Below are 17579 nucleotides of genomic sequence, written 5' to 3'. Positions count from 1 at the left end.
AGGTACTAATCAAACCCTCCGATTTGTGGAAGACTGCCTTCAAACCAAGAAGGGTCTTTTTCGAATGGTTGGTTATGCCTTTCAGATTGATGAATGCTCCTGCAACCTTCATGAGGCTAATGGATGACATATTACGGCCATTCACCAACTCATTTGTAGTGGTATATTTGGATGACATCCTGATCTTCAGCTAGAGTTGGGAAGAGCACCTCCACCACATCCGACAGGTTCTCCAAACACTACGGCAACACAAGATATGTGCCAATTTGGAGAAATGCACTTTTAGCATGACCCAGGTTCAGTATCTGGGATACATTATTGATGAACAGGGGGTGCATGTGTATCCAGCCAAGATCCAAGTCATTCGGGATTGGCCCTCTCCAACCACTCTAATAGAGCTCCACAGCTTTTTAGGTCTTGCCAACTTCTACCGCAGGTTCGTGTTAGGTTTTTCTCATATCACTTGGCCCTTGAGTCAAGTCACCAAGGGAGGAGCGAAAGAAAAATTCTTTTGGTCTGAATCTCAACAGAAGGCATTCACAGAGTTGAAAGATCGCCTCTGCTTGGCACTAGTGCTCACATTTCTAGACTTGCAACAACCATTTGAGGTAGAGACAGATGCCTCTGACTATGCTACTGGGGCTGTCCTTACTCAACAAGGGCATCCAATGGCATATCACAGTGAGACACTTTCAGACACAGTCTGGAAGTATCCCACTTATGACAAAGAGATGTATTCCATTGTGCAAGCCTTCCGACAATGGAAACATTACATTTGGGGAAAGAAATGGTCATCCACACAGACCACTGACCCCTCCAATTCATACAGACCCAAGGGAAATTGCAGAATGATCGCCATCAGAAGTGGTCCACATACCTGCAACAGTTCCATTTGAATATCAATTATAAGAAGGGCAGCACCAATAATGTTGCAGATTGCCTCAGTCGGCCATTGATCATGGCATTAACCACTGTGCTCAACTCTTGTGGGCACAAGACTTCTGATTGGCCACACCTCTATAAAATCGACCCAGAATTTGGCCACACATACCAGACACTCTTGGAGGGTTGGCATGCTCCAAATTTTCACCTCCAGGATTCCCTATTATGCCACCAGGGTCACCTTTGTGTTCCTTCAAGTGAGTGTGCCAAGATGATTTGGGAAGCACACTACAGTCGGGCTGTTGGGCATTTCGGGGTTGAGAAAATAGTGGCAGTACTACAAAAGTATTTCTATTGGCCAAATCTATGACAAGATGTCAGGAAGTACATCAGATCATGCACTGCCTACGCCATTGTCAAACTGACCGTCAAGAAGCAAGGCCTATATACCCTGCTGCATACCCCTAGTCGACCTTGGGAATCTATCTCCATGGATTACATGTCAGGCCTTGCTTCCACTAAGCATGGAAATGAATTCGTTTTTGTGGTCGTCGACAGGTTCTCAAAAATGGCCATTATGGCAGCCTGCAAGAAGAATATCACAGCAGAAGCCACTGCTAAACTCTTCTTTGAACGAGTGTGGGTACACTTTGGGATCCCACAGCCTATCATATCAGATCGGGACAGCAGGTTCCTCAGTACATTTTGGTCCAGTCTCTAGTCGATGTTGGACACCAAACTCACTAAGTCCACATCCTTCCATCCTCAAACTGATGGCTAGACAAAGGTTGTCAACAGGATGAGTGTACACATTCTGCGCATGTACAACTCAAAGCATCCACGCACATGGGATGAGAGCCACAGCTACAACCAGGCTCTCCACAACTCGACTGGCCACAACCCTTTTCAGGTGGGTTTGGGATTCCAGCGACTATGTCCCATTGATGTGGCCATGCCATTTGCAGCTACTCACGCAGATTTGGCTCATGTCCAGTCCGAAACAGATAAGGCAAACAGCTTAATTGAGCACATCCAACATATTCGCGAGTAGGTCCATGACATTCTGGAGAAATCAAATGCCAAGTACAAGCAACGACATGATCAACATCAGGTGCCGCACAAGTTTCAGGTGGGCAACAAAGTCTGGTTGCATTTGCAAAAGGAACGCCTTACCGGAGCCTATCGGAAACTCAAACCACTCTAATATGGTTCTTACACCATTACCAAGGATGTGGGAGGCATTCTCCCATTCCTTAGCCTGCACCCAGTGTTCAATGTGGACCGCCTTCGGCCATACTTTCCACCATTACTAGACACATCAGACATTGCAGAACAGCTCACACCCACAGAGTTAATTCCAGATTGCATGGAACAAGCTGCAACTGATCGAATCATGGACACACAGATCAAGCACACTCACTAGCAGAATATCCAACTGTATCAAGTTTTCAAAGCAAGCCAAGTCCTTCACCAGCGAAAATGGCTCACCAGGGACCAAGTTCAGCAAAAGTTTCCTCATCTCATGGAGGAAGTCAACGCAATGGGGACCATTGCTTCCTAAGGGGGGAGGAATGATCCTGGTGGATATTGGTGGCCACCCACCAAGTCCACTTGGACCCCCACCATTGTTCCTTTCAGCTTTTCAGTTTCCTTAATTGTCGCACAATTTGCTATTTTTAGCATTTTTTTGGGTCCTGAACATTTGGAGCCGTTTTGAGGCCCTAAACGACTTTTTTTGGGAAAACTGGGAGCAACATGGGTCCGTGGACCAATGTTGTTGTTCCCAAAGTTGTATTTCTCAGATAAATCTTTCTAACAAGATATTGTACGCATCAAACAGAGATCGTATGCCAAAGTTACAACCCCGGGAAGTTGATGTACCAATTTACCCAAACGAGGCCCACAGTTTGGCATTTCATCTTCTAGGGTTAGGATTTTGGATGTTTAGGGTTTTGTATTGTTTCTCATCAATAAATAGGCCTTAGAGCCTCATTGTAACACAGTTTAGAGGCATGTAGCTGCCACATCTCTTCTCAGATATAAGCTACCATCGCCCTAGCTGGTTTACTTCCATTGTTGTTTGTAACCATATTTCAGTATTTTACATTAATGAAATGAAGTATTATTTCCGTATGTTGAATCCCAAACCTGCACTTCCCTATATACCCTTTCAGCCTTCTTTTTCCATTTACTTCATCCACCAAGCTGTCAAATCGTTGCATATTAGTCTAAAAAGAGCTTATGAAATGGTTTCCTAACTATGTTTATGACTGTTGTTTGATTTAGATTTTTGTTCAAGCAGTTGCGGAAACTTGTCACTTTCCGTAGCCAGCCCAGGTTTCCGCAGCCATTTTGTTAAAGGCTATGCTACAGGTGTCCCATGGAGAAACCGGCCACATGGGTAAGCTGCAAGTGACGTGTACATGGAGTGTGTCCCCTCAGATCAGCCAAATCACTCATAAACGGTCGCAGTTAGTGATGGTCAAAGGAAGGGCCAAATGAGGAGTTTTGCGGTGGCACGGCTCTGTTTTTCCCACGTGAAGGTTTGCGTGGCACGATCCTTAGTTTCCGAAGGTACTGGCACACCTGTAGAGTAGCCCATGAACTGAATCGAGCAGCCACCACTCCATGGATTCAACTGTCATGATGACCATCAAGCTAGATCTCGGGTCAAGGAGATTTACGTGTCTCTTGGCAGCATAAAATCTAGGAATTAGTTGCAGCACCTGTTATGCTCTTAACCTGCAAAATAATACCCAGATACAGAATATGCGAAGAAAAGATACCGAGAACACAGAATATGCGAAGAAAAGATACCCAGAACACAGAATAGCAATGATTTTATTATTCAAAGAGGAATGTTCACATGCCTCTTCGAGGGGGCAACCTCCAATAGAGCAGAGCTCGATTACAAAATAAGACACGATGCTCCTCGCAGGGAGTCTCTATCCTTTATATATGACTCATACATGCAATACCACGGGCCAATACCGTGGGTTTTATTAATACCATCTATCTAATACTACGGCCCATTTGCAACTAACTGTGGTCCCGTCATTAATTGCGGGTTAACCACTTACAAATATTAATATGGGCTTTATTGACTCTTGACTATGACGAGATCCCATGACATAAATAAGGGGGTTAGGGTGGGACCCTAACATGCCCTCCCCCTTAAGACTAGCCTTGTCCTCAAGGCTGAAGCTGCGGAAACTGCTGAAGAATAGTGGCTGGTTCCCAAGTTGCATCTTCCGGAGAGGTGTCTTTCCATTTGACGAGGACTTCCTTAATCATGTGGTCGCGCAGGTGCTTGTCTCGTGTGTCTAGAACCTGTTCAGGTTGAAGCCAGATTGACCCTTCTTCGTCCAATTCAGGTAGACTGGTTTGAACTCGGCAATTGTTCCCAATCACTTTCCTGAGGCACGATACATGGAAAACTGGATGGATTTTTGCCGTAGGTGGCAAAGCCAACTTGTAAGCCACTTCTCCAATGCGCTGAAGTACTAGGTATGGTCCGTAGAATTTTGGAGAGAGCTTTTGAAAACCCTTGTCTTTGAGTGATGTTTGTTTATATGGTTGCAGCCTCAAAAAGACCTGATCCCCTTCTTGAAATTGGCGCTCTGAGCGATGTTGGTCGGCCTGTTGCTTCATGCGGTTCTGAGCTTGATGAAGATTCTCGCGAAGATGGGCGAGCATGGTTGCGCGGTGTTGTAGGAGTTGATCCACTGCTTGTACTTTGGAGCACCCCTTGAGATAAGAAGTAGGGGAAGGCGGAAGTTGACCATAGACTGCTTCATAGGGAGTCATTTTGGCGGTGGCATGATAGTTGGTGTTATACCACCATTCAGCCAGAGGTAACCACTGTGCCCAAAGGTGTTGCTTTTTTGAAGTGAAACACCTAAGGTAGGTTTCTAGACATTTGTTGACAGCTTCGGTTTGACCATCTGTTTGCGGATGATATGAAGTACTGAGTTTGAGTTGACTGCCTTGTATTCTGAAGAGTTCCTGCCAAAAATTGCTAGTGAAGATCGGGTCGCGGTCGGACACTATAGAAGTGGGCATGCCATGTAATTTGAAGATCTGATCCATGAAAGATTGAGCAACCAAAGTTGGTGTAAACGGGTGGGGTAGGGCGCAGAAATGAGCATACTTCGACAGTCGGTCCACAACCACCATGATGACTGACTTGTTCCCTGACTTTGGAAGACCTGTAATGAAATCCATAGAAACCTCCATCCAAATTGATGCCGGAATAGGCAATGGTTGTAATGTGCCTGGTGTGTTGACGGTTTCCCCTTTGTGGCGTTGACAGACATCACATTCTGCTACGAAAGTAAGGATGTCCTTTTTCATGCCTGTCCAAAAGAATGATCTTCTGGTGCGAGCATACGTCTTCTGAAAGCCCGAATGTCCTGCAATGGGAGATGAGTGCAATTCTGCCAAAATGCGTCTTTTGAGGGTGGATGTTGGTGATATTACGACTCTGTCCTTGTAGCGAAGAATATCATTCTGCCACGAGTAGCCCTTGCTGGAATTAGGATCTACCTGCAATTGAGAAATGAGTTGGGAGAGCCCTTGGTGTGAAAACCATTCCATGCGAGCCTCTTCAATCCAGTCTGGAATGGGAAGGGAAATTGCGAGCAGAGTACTTTCCTCCTCAAATTGGCGCGATAATGCATCTGCTACACTGTTGTCTTTCCCTCTCTTGTAAATGATCTCATAATCATATCCCAGCATTTTGGCTAACCATTTATTTTGTTGTGGGGAGGATAGGCGTTGCTCCAAAAAATATTTAAGATTGTGATGATCTGTGCGGATTTGGAAACGTCGCCCCAATAAGTAAGGTCGCCAGGTCTCGACTGCATGTAAGGTGGCCATCATTTCCTTCTCGTAGGTAGATTGGCCCAGATTCCTCCCACTGAGTTGTTGGCTTGTGAAGGCCAATGGTCACCCTTCCTGCATTAAGACCGCCCCAATACCTGTACCCGAAGCATCACATTCAATGACAAAGGATTTGGTGAAGTCAGGTAGTGCTAAGACTGGAGTGGAACACATGGCGTTTTTTAGAGCGGTAAATGCCTGTTGTGCTTCCTCGTTCCAGAAGAAGGAATTTTTCTTTAGGAGTTGAGTGAGGGGTTTCGCTATGCGGCCATAGTTGCGGACAAATTTACGATAATAGCCTGTGAGACCCAAAAATCCTCTCAAGCTCTTCAAGGTCTTAGGTTGAGGCCATTCTTGCATTGCCTGGATCTTTTTGGGGTCCACCTTGACGCCTTCACGCCCCACAATGTGGCCCAAATACTCAACTTCTTCCATGCCAAACGAACACTTAGACATCTTGACAAATAATTTATGCTTGCGGAGCAGTTGCAAGAGTAGATATACATGCTGAAGATGTGCCGCCCAAGTGCCACTATAGATGAGAATGTCATCGAAGAAGACAAGGACAAATTTTCTGAGATATGGTTTGAGGATGTGATTCATAAGACTCTGAAAAGTAGAAGGGGCATTACAGAGACCAAATGGCATGACCAGGAACTCATAATGGCCTTCATGAGTTCTGAAAGCCGTCTTGGGAATGTTGACTTCCTTCATGCGAATTTGGTGGTAGCCGGAGCGAAGATCCAACTTAGTGAAGAATTGAGCCCCATTGAGTTCGTCCAGCAAATCGTCAACCACCGGGATGGGAAATTTATCTTTGATTGTCAACTTGTTGAGGGCCCTGAAGTCGGGACACATCCGCCACTCCCCATCTCTCTTGAGGACCATGACCACTGGGGATGAATAAGGACTAATGCTGGGACGAATGACACCTGCTTCCAACAATTCCTTGATGATTTTTTCTATTTCATTCTTTTGGGTGAACGGATATCTGTATGGCCGCACATTTGGGGGTTGGGCCCCTGGAACCAAGGTGATGCTATGATCATGTTCCCCTCGCGAGGGTGGAAGCTCATGAGGCTTGTCAAAGACCGTCCGATGGTTATTTAAAATCTGCTGCATCTCAGGATGAATTGGAAGAGACATGGTTTCGACTACCTGGATGGCATTAAATTGAGCTACCACTCCATGATGGCCCTTTTTTAACAATTTTTCCATCCTATGCGAGCTGATGATAGAGGGGGCTCCCGCTTGGAGTCCACGGAGGGTATGTGTGGAGTTGTTCTGCTTAAAACTCATATATAACTCCTGGAAATCCATTGTGATTGGCCCAAGAGTGCGGAGCATTTAGCGTCGACGACAATGTCGCAACCCCCCATGTGTATGGCAAACATGTGGGTTTTCAACTGATAACTGAGCATCCCCAATTTGATTTTGAGATTGAGATGGGAAAAGAAATTCCTAAGCCAATTCCTGCCAACATTTAGCGAAATAAGTGGTTCGTCAGATACAATCTCCTTTTGATTGTCTTCTTCGATCACCTCCGGTTCCTCAAGTGGTGGATCTTCCTCGGTGGAGCTGTAGTCAGTGGCATCTATTTGAAAAAACTTGGGCTCCTTGCATTTATGACCCGGGGAATATTTTTCATCACAGTAGTAACATAGTCCTTGCTTCCTTCTTTCGGCCATTTCCGCAGGTGACACCTTTTGAATCTTAAGTGTTTGAGTCGTGTTGGGAGCCTGTGGGGGACGACCTTTAGCGGGGAAGCTGGGGCGGCTGGATTGGGCTGTTAATGCACGTTCCACCTTACGAGCTACCTGGCAAGCCTCTGTCCACGTGGGAGGGTGGTGGAGTAAAACTTGAGCTTTGATGGCTTCTTTAAGACCGCTGATAAAACATTCCATGTAGAACTCATCTGTGAGACCCTTAGTGTGGAAGGCTAAGGCTTCAAAAGCAGTAATATATTCATCCACTGTACCCGTCTGTCGGAGCTTAGTGAGACGCCCCAAAAAAGAGTCTTCCTGTTCAAAGCAATTTCGAAGAGCTTTGGTAAATTGGGCCCAATTCTGAAAAGGTCCATTGCAACGTTGATGCCATTCCCCCCATTGCCATCGTTCATTGTCCAAGTACATGGTCCCCACCATAAGCTTAGTCCCCTCATCTAGGATATGATTCAATTTGAAATACTGCTCCATTTGTGCTAGCCATGCGGACGTGTGAGAACCGTCAAATTTATGCATATCCAACTTGGGAGGTCGCTGACTGGGTGGTGGATGGGTGTGCCAGACGTGAGGAGACTGGCTAGACTCACCCTCATGGTATTCATGGCCCTTATACGCCTCCTCGTGGGCTGGCTCCTTGCCCTTCGAGAGTGCTAGCTGTACCTGGAGACTTAGTCCGCGAATCTCAGTTTGGATGTTGTCCATCACAGTTTGGATGGAGTTCACATGGTCTTCAATTTTGTCCATCCTTTCATTGGCCATCGCTTGAGCGCGAGTTTCTGCCATACACCAACCTGATGAAAAATTGGGACTGCCTAAAAACTTTTACTAATAAATTGAATGGTACCACCTTGCTCAGCTCGTCGTCCTGATTCTGATGGGCTAGATCACCAATAAGCGCCCTGGAAGTTTTACTCCTTGATCAATACTACAGTTGCCAAATCCTCAAAATGTCAATGCTGCCAAAAGTCCTGCGAAAAGTATTCCCCTGTATAGGAACCCTGCACAACAACTCCGATCTGGTGGATCTGAGAGATCTGAATGGTGGAACAACTACTGCTGCGGATCTGATGGAGCTGCGGGACTGATGTCTGCTGCTGCAGCACGTCTTTGCACACACGGATCTAATGTGTGATCCTCGATAGAAAAAGGAACTATGGTCTAGAGGAGTGTTAGGTGCTACAGATCGCAATATACATAAGGGTCTGACAGTAGTACTCGGCCCAATGTTTCAGGGCTCTAACTAAGGAGGATCGACTATACCCTTAGCCATACAACCCGACTACCCTATCGTACGGGCGAGTAATCTCTCCGAGTGTTGTTCTCGGTGTACTGTAACCACAAGACGGTCGAAGGTTTATCTATGGCGAGGTTTCAAGGGAGCCTAGGGGGCTTCCTATATACCCAGAGGGTACGTGGAAGACAGTCCGTGCGCGTTTCTGTCTAATGCGCTACTACTCGAAGGGGTACCCACAGGGGTTACAAGGGAGTCCAACAGACGTGACCACCTCTTGTATTTCCTGCGTGCATGCCTCCCCAAATCCGCAGGTTTTTGCGCTCAACGACAGATCCCGTGGTTTAAAGACGTTGGAACACGTCTCTAGCCAAAAAAAAATTTGCTAAAAATTGGAGATCCCACCGAGCCCTGGAAAGTGCTCTGATACCACTTGTTATGCTCTTAACCTGCAAAATAATACCCAGATACAAAATATGCGAAGAAAAGATACCCAGAACACAGAATAGCAATGATTTTATTATTCAAAGAGTAATGTTCACATGCCTCTTCGAGGGGACAACCTCCAATAGAGCAGAGCTCGATTAAAAATAAGACACGATGCTCCTCGCAGGGGGTCTCTATCCTTTATATATGACTCATACATGCAATACCACGGGCCAATACCGTGGGTTTTATTAATACCATCTATCTAATACTACAACCCATTTGCAACTAACTGTGGTCCCGTCATTAATTGCGGGTTAACCACTTACAAATATTAATATGGGCTTATTGACTCTTGACTATGACGAGATCCCATGACATAAATAAGGGGGTTAGGGTGGGACCCTAACAACACCTTTACTTATAAATAACGCGTTGATATACGCTGAATAGTTAGTTTTTGAAATTTAATTTTGACTGTTGTCATCGGCCCACTGTACTGTGTTTCACTTTGTTTTATTACTGCAGCACTTTAAATACATGAGAACACAACTTTCCTGAATCTGATTTGTGACTAAGTGATTGACTGGCCGAGGTTGCAGAGGGCCCCTGTAAACCAAAGCTTTGTATAGTTTCTTACTTGCTTTCATTTACTGTTTTTAAATCATTGTTTGTATATATATTGCACTATTCTGATGTTCATTGCTGTCCATATTTCCTTTATGTTTTCTTTTATAACTGTTAGTTGATCAGTGCTTCTTTTACAGGTTTTGTTGTAGGTAGCCCAAGCAGATTTACATATTTTTTTGATAACTACTGACATGAGATCATCTTGTCCTTTCTGTTGATTTTCATTTCCTGAGTTTAATTCCAGCACTGTCATTTTTCAAATTGCGTTTTGCTTATTTACTTTTCTGCTACTTAGACATCATATTACTTATCTGTTTATGATTTCCTTTCTATAGTCAAGTGACTCTATTAGTAAGGAATCAGAATATTACTTATTCTAGTATGATTTAGTTTGCTTTCCTGCAAGTTAGAGATTGAATTACTTATGTCATTTTCAAGAGTTGGAATATGAATGAGTAGTTAAATCTTAGTTTCGTTTTATGCAATTTAATTTCCTGCAATTTAGATATCATATTACTCAGCTTGTTTATGATTACTTCCTATAGACAGATTGAGTTGAAAGGTGAAGGGTCAAATGGGGATTGAAGTAGTGTGATTTAGTTGCTTTGCTTTCAGTTTTGAGTTGCTTTAAGTTCAGTTTTTACTTTCTTTTTCATACAGCAGTAAGAATACTGGGCCATTGTCACTAGTTCACTGTTTTGGTACATTTACTTCCTTTTGAGAATTGATTTCATTACAGTCAGTTTGGAGATTTCTTTTTGAAAATTTTAAGTTTGGAAAATCACTGTAGAAATCACCATTACCATCCATACTTAACTTTCAATCTCGCCATCACACACTAGGGAATCCATAGAAGATAAACCCAAAAACAAACTAAAAAAAACTCAAAAACGACAAAAGACTAAGAAAATGGTTATCTTGTACATATAGTACACCTCACTTCATTCAAAAAAAACCCGAGGACATCTCGAACTGGTGGCATAGCATTTGGAAGCTCACTACATCACCGCGCTCAAAACTCTTCTTCTGGTGTATCCTAAGAAACAAAGTGCCCACAGGCGAGTATCTAACGCGCAGAGCACACTATGGACCAACTTGGTGTGTGTTATGCAAAGAAGCTTCCGAATCCACAGAGCACCTTTTTATGCGCTGCAGGATGATACAAGATCTGTGGACCGCTCTTAAAAGCACCATTACTTACATTGGAAAGTGGGAGGGCACAGACCTGACAGAGGCTTGGATAGATTGGGAGACGCGGCACAAAGGAACGAAGAATATCAATCTCCCAAGTCTAGTAAATTGGCACATATGGAAAGCGAGAAACCGTATCATATTCGATGATAAACCTGTATATTGGCCAATGGTGGAGGCGGGAATTATTGCAGCATATAGAGAATTACCAGCCCCCCCGCCACCAAAATCGCGCCACCCTCATTCACCCCCCCGAATTGATCAAAACTCTCCATGGACTTACTTTGATGGGGCCGCAAACCGGCAGGGCTGTGGGGGTGGTTTTATCATATACAAAAACGAGCATCATTACTACAAAGTAAAAGTGGGACTGGGAATTGGAACAAACAACTTCGCAGAGCTCATCACACTTCGACATTTACTTCATTTTGCTTTGAGTCATCATTGCACTTGCATAAACATTTTCGGGGATTCAAAAATCATCATAAATTGGTTCAACAGCATATCTGTTTGTCACATTCACACACTCAGCATTATTTTGAATGAAGTTTTTGAACTCAAAGCAGCTTTTAACAATATCACATGTTCACACATCTACAGGGAACATAACGAAAGTGCTGACAAACTATCCAAGGAGGCCACGTTGATGGACAGAGGTGTATGGGAGATCACAGAGATTCAAGGCCATCATGAGTACAAATACTACCATCGTCCATACAATGACCCGAGATATCAGAATGCACCTGGTCAATAAATTATCTGGAGAATATTTTGCTTATGACAGAGATGTTTTTTGTAATCACCTTATATTTTGAAACAGCTAGGAAAAGCAGGAAGGCAATTGTAAACAGTTTTATATATAGCACTAGAAGATGGCCCTACGAGGTACATCCGATCTGATGTTTATGTACATAATCCTTTTTGTAACTAAAAGGTACACTGTGTATAGTGACCTCAGGCATATGCGTATAGCATCTACAATATGTAATTTTCCATATAATGAAAATTACGGATTTTTCGAGTGGAAAAAAAAAAAAGTACACCTCACTTCATCAGTTTACGAATCCCGGATTGACATTTTAATTAGCAATTTAGAACACACTAAATTGACCAAACATTTTGGCGCCGTTGCCGGGGAAGTGAAACTAGGTAGCCAATTTCTTAAAAAAAAAAAAAAAAAAAAAATCAAGAAAGGAAAATTGATAACCTCTCAAAGTATGCTCTCCTCTTGCACTTAGCGTGACCTGGAGGATCAGAAAAGAGAAAGTTATTGGTTTAATAGTTTCTTGAGTATGCTCTTTTCTTGCACCTAGAGTGACCTGGAAGATCAAAAAGAGAATTATTAGCCTGACTTGAAGAAAAATAAAAATGACATGCATAGAGCAAGAGATTCTAGGGGAAGGTTTTTAGCTAGAGCCAAGAGTTCGATTTTCACAACTCCATCTACTTCAAGGAATAGGCAAGAGACACCTCCATCATCATCAACCCACACTCCTAGCCCTAAGATTCCTGGAATTCAAGAGGCAGTAGTTGAGTTAGGAGACTCTTCCACACCATCCATCGAATCTGAATTAGGAAAAGATCCTTTCTTTCCTTCTACAGGGAGACACATTGTAATTGAAGAAGTAGAATCACCTGAGGAAGAAGAGGGAGAAATTCCTCCTCGTTCGCCATTAGTAGAGGAACCAGAGGACTCTGAAATCTCTGAGGAAGCTATCATGATAGAGGAGGTAGTTAACGGATTTGGTAGAGGTAGAGGTAGAGGAGGGGGAGGAGGAAATAATGGAGGAGGTAGAGGTAACAATGGGGGAAATAGGGATGGAGATAACTCATTTGGATTTCCTATAGTCAATGAGGATTCTCGAGCAACAATGAAAAATATTTCACCATCTGTTCTCCCAAACTTTCATGGGTTAAGAAATGAGGATCCTGAAACATTTTTATTTGAGTTTGAGGTCATGTGTCGAACTTATGATTATCTGGAAGACTCTCAAAAACGCAAACTATTTCCTTCAACATTGAAAGGAGTTGCTTTAAATGGTTCATGGGGTTACTCACTCAATCCATTAGGACTGGAATGATATGAAACAAACATTTTTGGATAGATACCTGGACTATTGTATGCCCACCAATCACAAGGATGAAGTGTTCAAAATGGTGCAAAGAGAAGATGAAAACTTGGAGGATTTACTTGAAAGATTCCAATACAACCTGAAAAGAGAAAAAATGAGTAACTTAGAGGAGGAAACCCTGAAAGCCCTTCTATTAAACGCCATTAGAGATGAATGGATAGATATTTTGAACATGATGGGAAAAGGAGACATATCTCAACTTCCACTTCATGATATAGCAGAGATGTGTGTCCATCTCTCAAGAGGAAAATCTAAAACTGGAAAAGGGCCTAGAGATCCTTCTCTCATCAGAGCAAACAAATCTGCAACTGGATCAGTAATAGGGCTGAGATTGGCAATATGCTTGTTGAATTCAAAACTGATATCTTAGGGAGTCTTAGTGAGCAACTAGACACTCTTAAGATCCACAATAAGAAGAAAGCAGAAGCTGAAGCTTTGGCCATCTTTTGCCCAAAATGTAGAAAGAAACATGCTCTCAGGGAATGTCCCTTGGATGCAAAAGTTGTAGAAACATGTGCGATTTGTTCAGAGAATCATGAGACCAAGGATTGTCCTTCCATTCCTGGGCTCAAAGCTATCTTCCAAGAAGATCCAAATACAATTGATTCTCTCTGTTTTGTTGCAAGGAGACCTTGGTAGGGGCAACAAAACCAAGGGTTTAACAACTCTATGAACTTTCAAACCCCACCAAATTGGAATCCTTGGCAACAACCTTGGTCCCAACCTCAAAATCCTTTTCAATCATGGGTACAAGGCATGCAAAATCCTTATGGGAGATTTGCTCAATTTTATCAATATCCTCCATCTTTTCAAAACCAACAAGCTCCATAACTTCCAAATCAAAATCCACAACTATCATTGCCATTTCAACAAAAACAACAACAACCTTCTCAACGGAACCCAAATTCTCAACTCTTGCTTCCATTCCAACAGAAGTCAAATCAACTATAGAGGTGGGCATGCCATGTAATTTGAAGATCTTATCCATGAAAGATTGAGCAACCAAAGTTGGTGTAAACGGGTGGGGTAGGGCGCAGAAATGAGCATACTTCGACAGTCGGTCCACAACCACCATGATGACTGACTTGTTCCCTGACTTTGGAAGACCTGTAATGAAATCCATAGAAACCTCCATCCAAATTGATGCCGGAATAGGCAATGGTTGTAATGTGCCTGTGTGTTGACGGTTTCCCTTTGTGGCGTTGACAGACATCACATTCTGCTACGAAAGTAAGGATGTCCTTTTTCATGCCTGTCCAAAAGAATGATCTTTTGGTGCGAGCATACGTCTTCTGAAAGCCCGAATGTCCTGCAATGGGAGATGAGTGCAATTCTGCCAAAATGCGTCTTTTGAGGGTGGATGTTGGTGATATTACGACTCTGTCCTTGTAGCGAAGAATATCATTCTGCCACGAGTAGCCCTTGCTGGAATTAGGATCTACCTGCAATTGAGAAATGAGTTGGGAGAGCCCTTGGTGTGAAAACCATTCCATGCGAGCCTCTTCAATCCAGTCTGGAATGGGAAGGGAAATTGCGAGCAGAGTACTTTCCTCCTCAAATTGGCGCGATAATGCATCTGCTACACTGTTGTCTTTCCCTCTCTTGTAAATGATCTCATAATCATATCCCAGTATTTTGGCTAACCATTTATTTTGTTGTGGGGAGGATGGGCGTTGCTCCAAAAATTATTTAAGGCTGTGATGATCTGTGCGGATTTGGAAACGTTGCCCCAATAAGGAAGGTCGCCAGGTCTCGACTGCATGTAAGGTGGCCATCATTTCCTTCTCGTAGGTAGATTGGCCCAGATTCCTCCCACTGAGTTGTTGGCTTGTGAAGGCCAATGGTCGCCCTTCCTGCATTAAGACCGCCCCAATAACTGTACCCGAAGCATCACATTCAATGACAAAGGATTTGGTGAAGTCAGGTAGTGCTAAGACTGGAGTGGAACACATGGCGTTTTTTAGAGCGGTAAATGCCTGTTGTGCTTCCTCGTTCCAGAAGAAGGAATTTTTCTTTAGGAGTTGAGTGAGGGGTTTCGCTATGCGGCCATAGTTGCGGAAAAATTTACGATAATAGCCTGTGAGACCCAAAAATCCTCTCAAGCTCTTCAAGGTCTTAGGTTGAGGCCATTCTTGCATTGCCTGGATCTTTTTGGGGTCCACCTTGACGCCTTCACGCCCCACAATGTGGCCCAAATACTCAACTTCTTCCATGCCAAACGAACACTTAGACATCTTGACAAATAATTTATGCTTGCGGAGCAGTTGCAAGAGTAGATCTACATGCTGAAGATGTGCCGCCCAAGTGCCACTATAGATGAGAATGTCATCGAAGAAGACAGGGACAAATTTTCTGAGATATGGTTTGAGGATGTGATTCATAAGACTCTGAAAAGTAGAAGGGGCATTACAGAGACCAAATGGCATGACCAGGAACTTATAATGGCCTTCATCAGTTCTGAAAGCCGTCTTGGGAATGTTGACTTCCTTCATGCGAATTTGGTGGTAGCCGGAGCGAAGATCCAACTTAGTGAAGAATTGAGCCCCATTGAGTTCGTCCAGCAAATCGTCAACCACCGGGATGGGAAATTTATCTTTGATTGTCAACTTGTTGAGGGCCCTGAAGTCGGGACACATCCGCCACTCCCCATCTCTCTTGAGGACCATGACCACTGGGGATGAATAAGGACTAATGTTGGGACGAATGACACCTGCTTCCAACAATTCCTTGATGATTTTTTCTATTTCATTCTTTTGGGTGAACGGATATTTGTATGGCCGCACATTTGGGGGTTGGGCCCCTGGAACCAAGGTGATGCTATGATTATGTTCCCCTCGCGAGGGTGGAAGCTCATGAGGCTTGTCAAAGACCGTCCGATGGTTATTTAAAATCTGCTGCATCTCAGGATGAATTGGCAGAGACATGGTTTCGACTACCTGGATGGCATTAAATTGAGCTACCACTCCATGATGGCCCTTTTTTAACAATTTTTCCATCCTATGCGAGCTGATGATAGAGGGGGCTCCTGCCTGGAGTCCACGGAGGGTATGTGTGGAGTTGTTCTGCTTAAAACTCATATATAACTCTTGGAAATCCATTGTGATTGGCCCAAGAGTGCGGAGCCATTTAGCGTCGACGACAATGTCGCAACCCCCCATGTGTATGGCAAACATGTGGGTTTTCAACTGATAATCCCCCATTTGAAGTTTGACATTTTCACAGCGGCCTTCACATTTCATTGTGCCCCCATCTGCAATTTGGACTTGGAAGTTAGAAACTGCCCGTACAAAACAATGCGCTGCTTCAGCGATTTTTTGATGGATGAAATTATGGGTACTTCCACTATCAATCAAGACTACTACTGGGCGATGTTTAAGAAAACCCCTGATTTTGAGAGTTTGAGGGGAAGAAATTCCTACCAACGCATTTAGCGAAATAAGTGGTTCGTCAGATACAATCTCCTTTTGATTGTCTTCTTCGATCACCTCCGGTTCCTCAAGTGGTGGATCTTCCTCGGTGGAGCTGTAGTCAGTGGCATCTATTTGAAAAAACTTGGGCTCCTTGCATTTATGACCCGGGGAATATTTTTCATCACAGTAGTAACATAGTCCTTGCTTCCTTCTTTCGGCCATTTCCGCAGGTGACACCTTTTGAATCTTAAGTGTCTGAGTCGTGGTGGGAGCCTGTGGGGGACGACCTTTAGCGAGGAAGCTGGGGCGGCTGGATTGGGCTGTTAATGCACGTTCCACCTTACGAGCTACCTGGCAAGCCTCTGTCCACGTGGGAGGGTGGTGGAGTAGAACTTGAGCTTTGATGGCTTCTTTAAGACCGTTGATAAAACATTCCATGTAGAACTCATCTGTGAGACCCTTAGTGCGGAAGGCTAAGGCTTCAAAAGCAGTAATATATTCATCCACTGTACCCGTCTGTCGGAGCTTAGTGAGACGCCCCAAAAAAGAGTCTTCCTGTTCAAAGCGATTTTGAAGAGCTTTGGTAAATTGGGCCCAATTCTGAAAAGGTCCATTGCAACGTTGATGCCATTCCCCCCATTGCCATCGTTCATTGTCCAAGTACATGGTCCCCACCATAAGCTTAGTCCCCTCATCTAGGATATGATTCAATTTGAAATACTGCTCCATTTGTGCTAGCCATGCGGACGTGTGAGAACCGTCAAATTTATGCATATCCAACTTGGGAGGTCGCTGACTGGGTGGTGGATGGGTGTGCCAGACGTGAGGAGAGTGGCTAGACTCACCCTCATGGTATTCATGGCCCTTATACGCCTCCTCGTGGGCTGGCTCCTTGCCCTTCGAGAGTGCTAGCTGTACCTGGAGACTTAGTCCGCGAATCTCAGTTTGGATGTTGTCCATCACAGTTTGGATGGAGTTCACACGGTCTTCAATTTTGTCCATCCTTTTATTGGCCATCGCTAGAGCGCGAGTTTCTGCCATACACCAACCTGATGAAAAATTGGGACCGCCT

Source organism: Pinus tabuliformis, chromosome 5_2, assembly GCF_031772625.1.
Source record: "Pinus tabuliformis cultivar Carrire ecotype Pingquan chromosome 5_2, CPIR1, whole genome shotgun sequence".
Taxonomy (NCBI): domain Eukaryota; kingdom Viridiplantae; phylum Streptophyta; class Pinopsida; order Pinales; family Pinaceae; genus Pinus; species Pinus tabuliformis.
Note: the sequence above shows the minus strand (reverse complement) of the source record.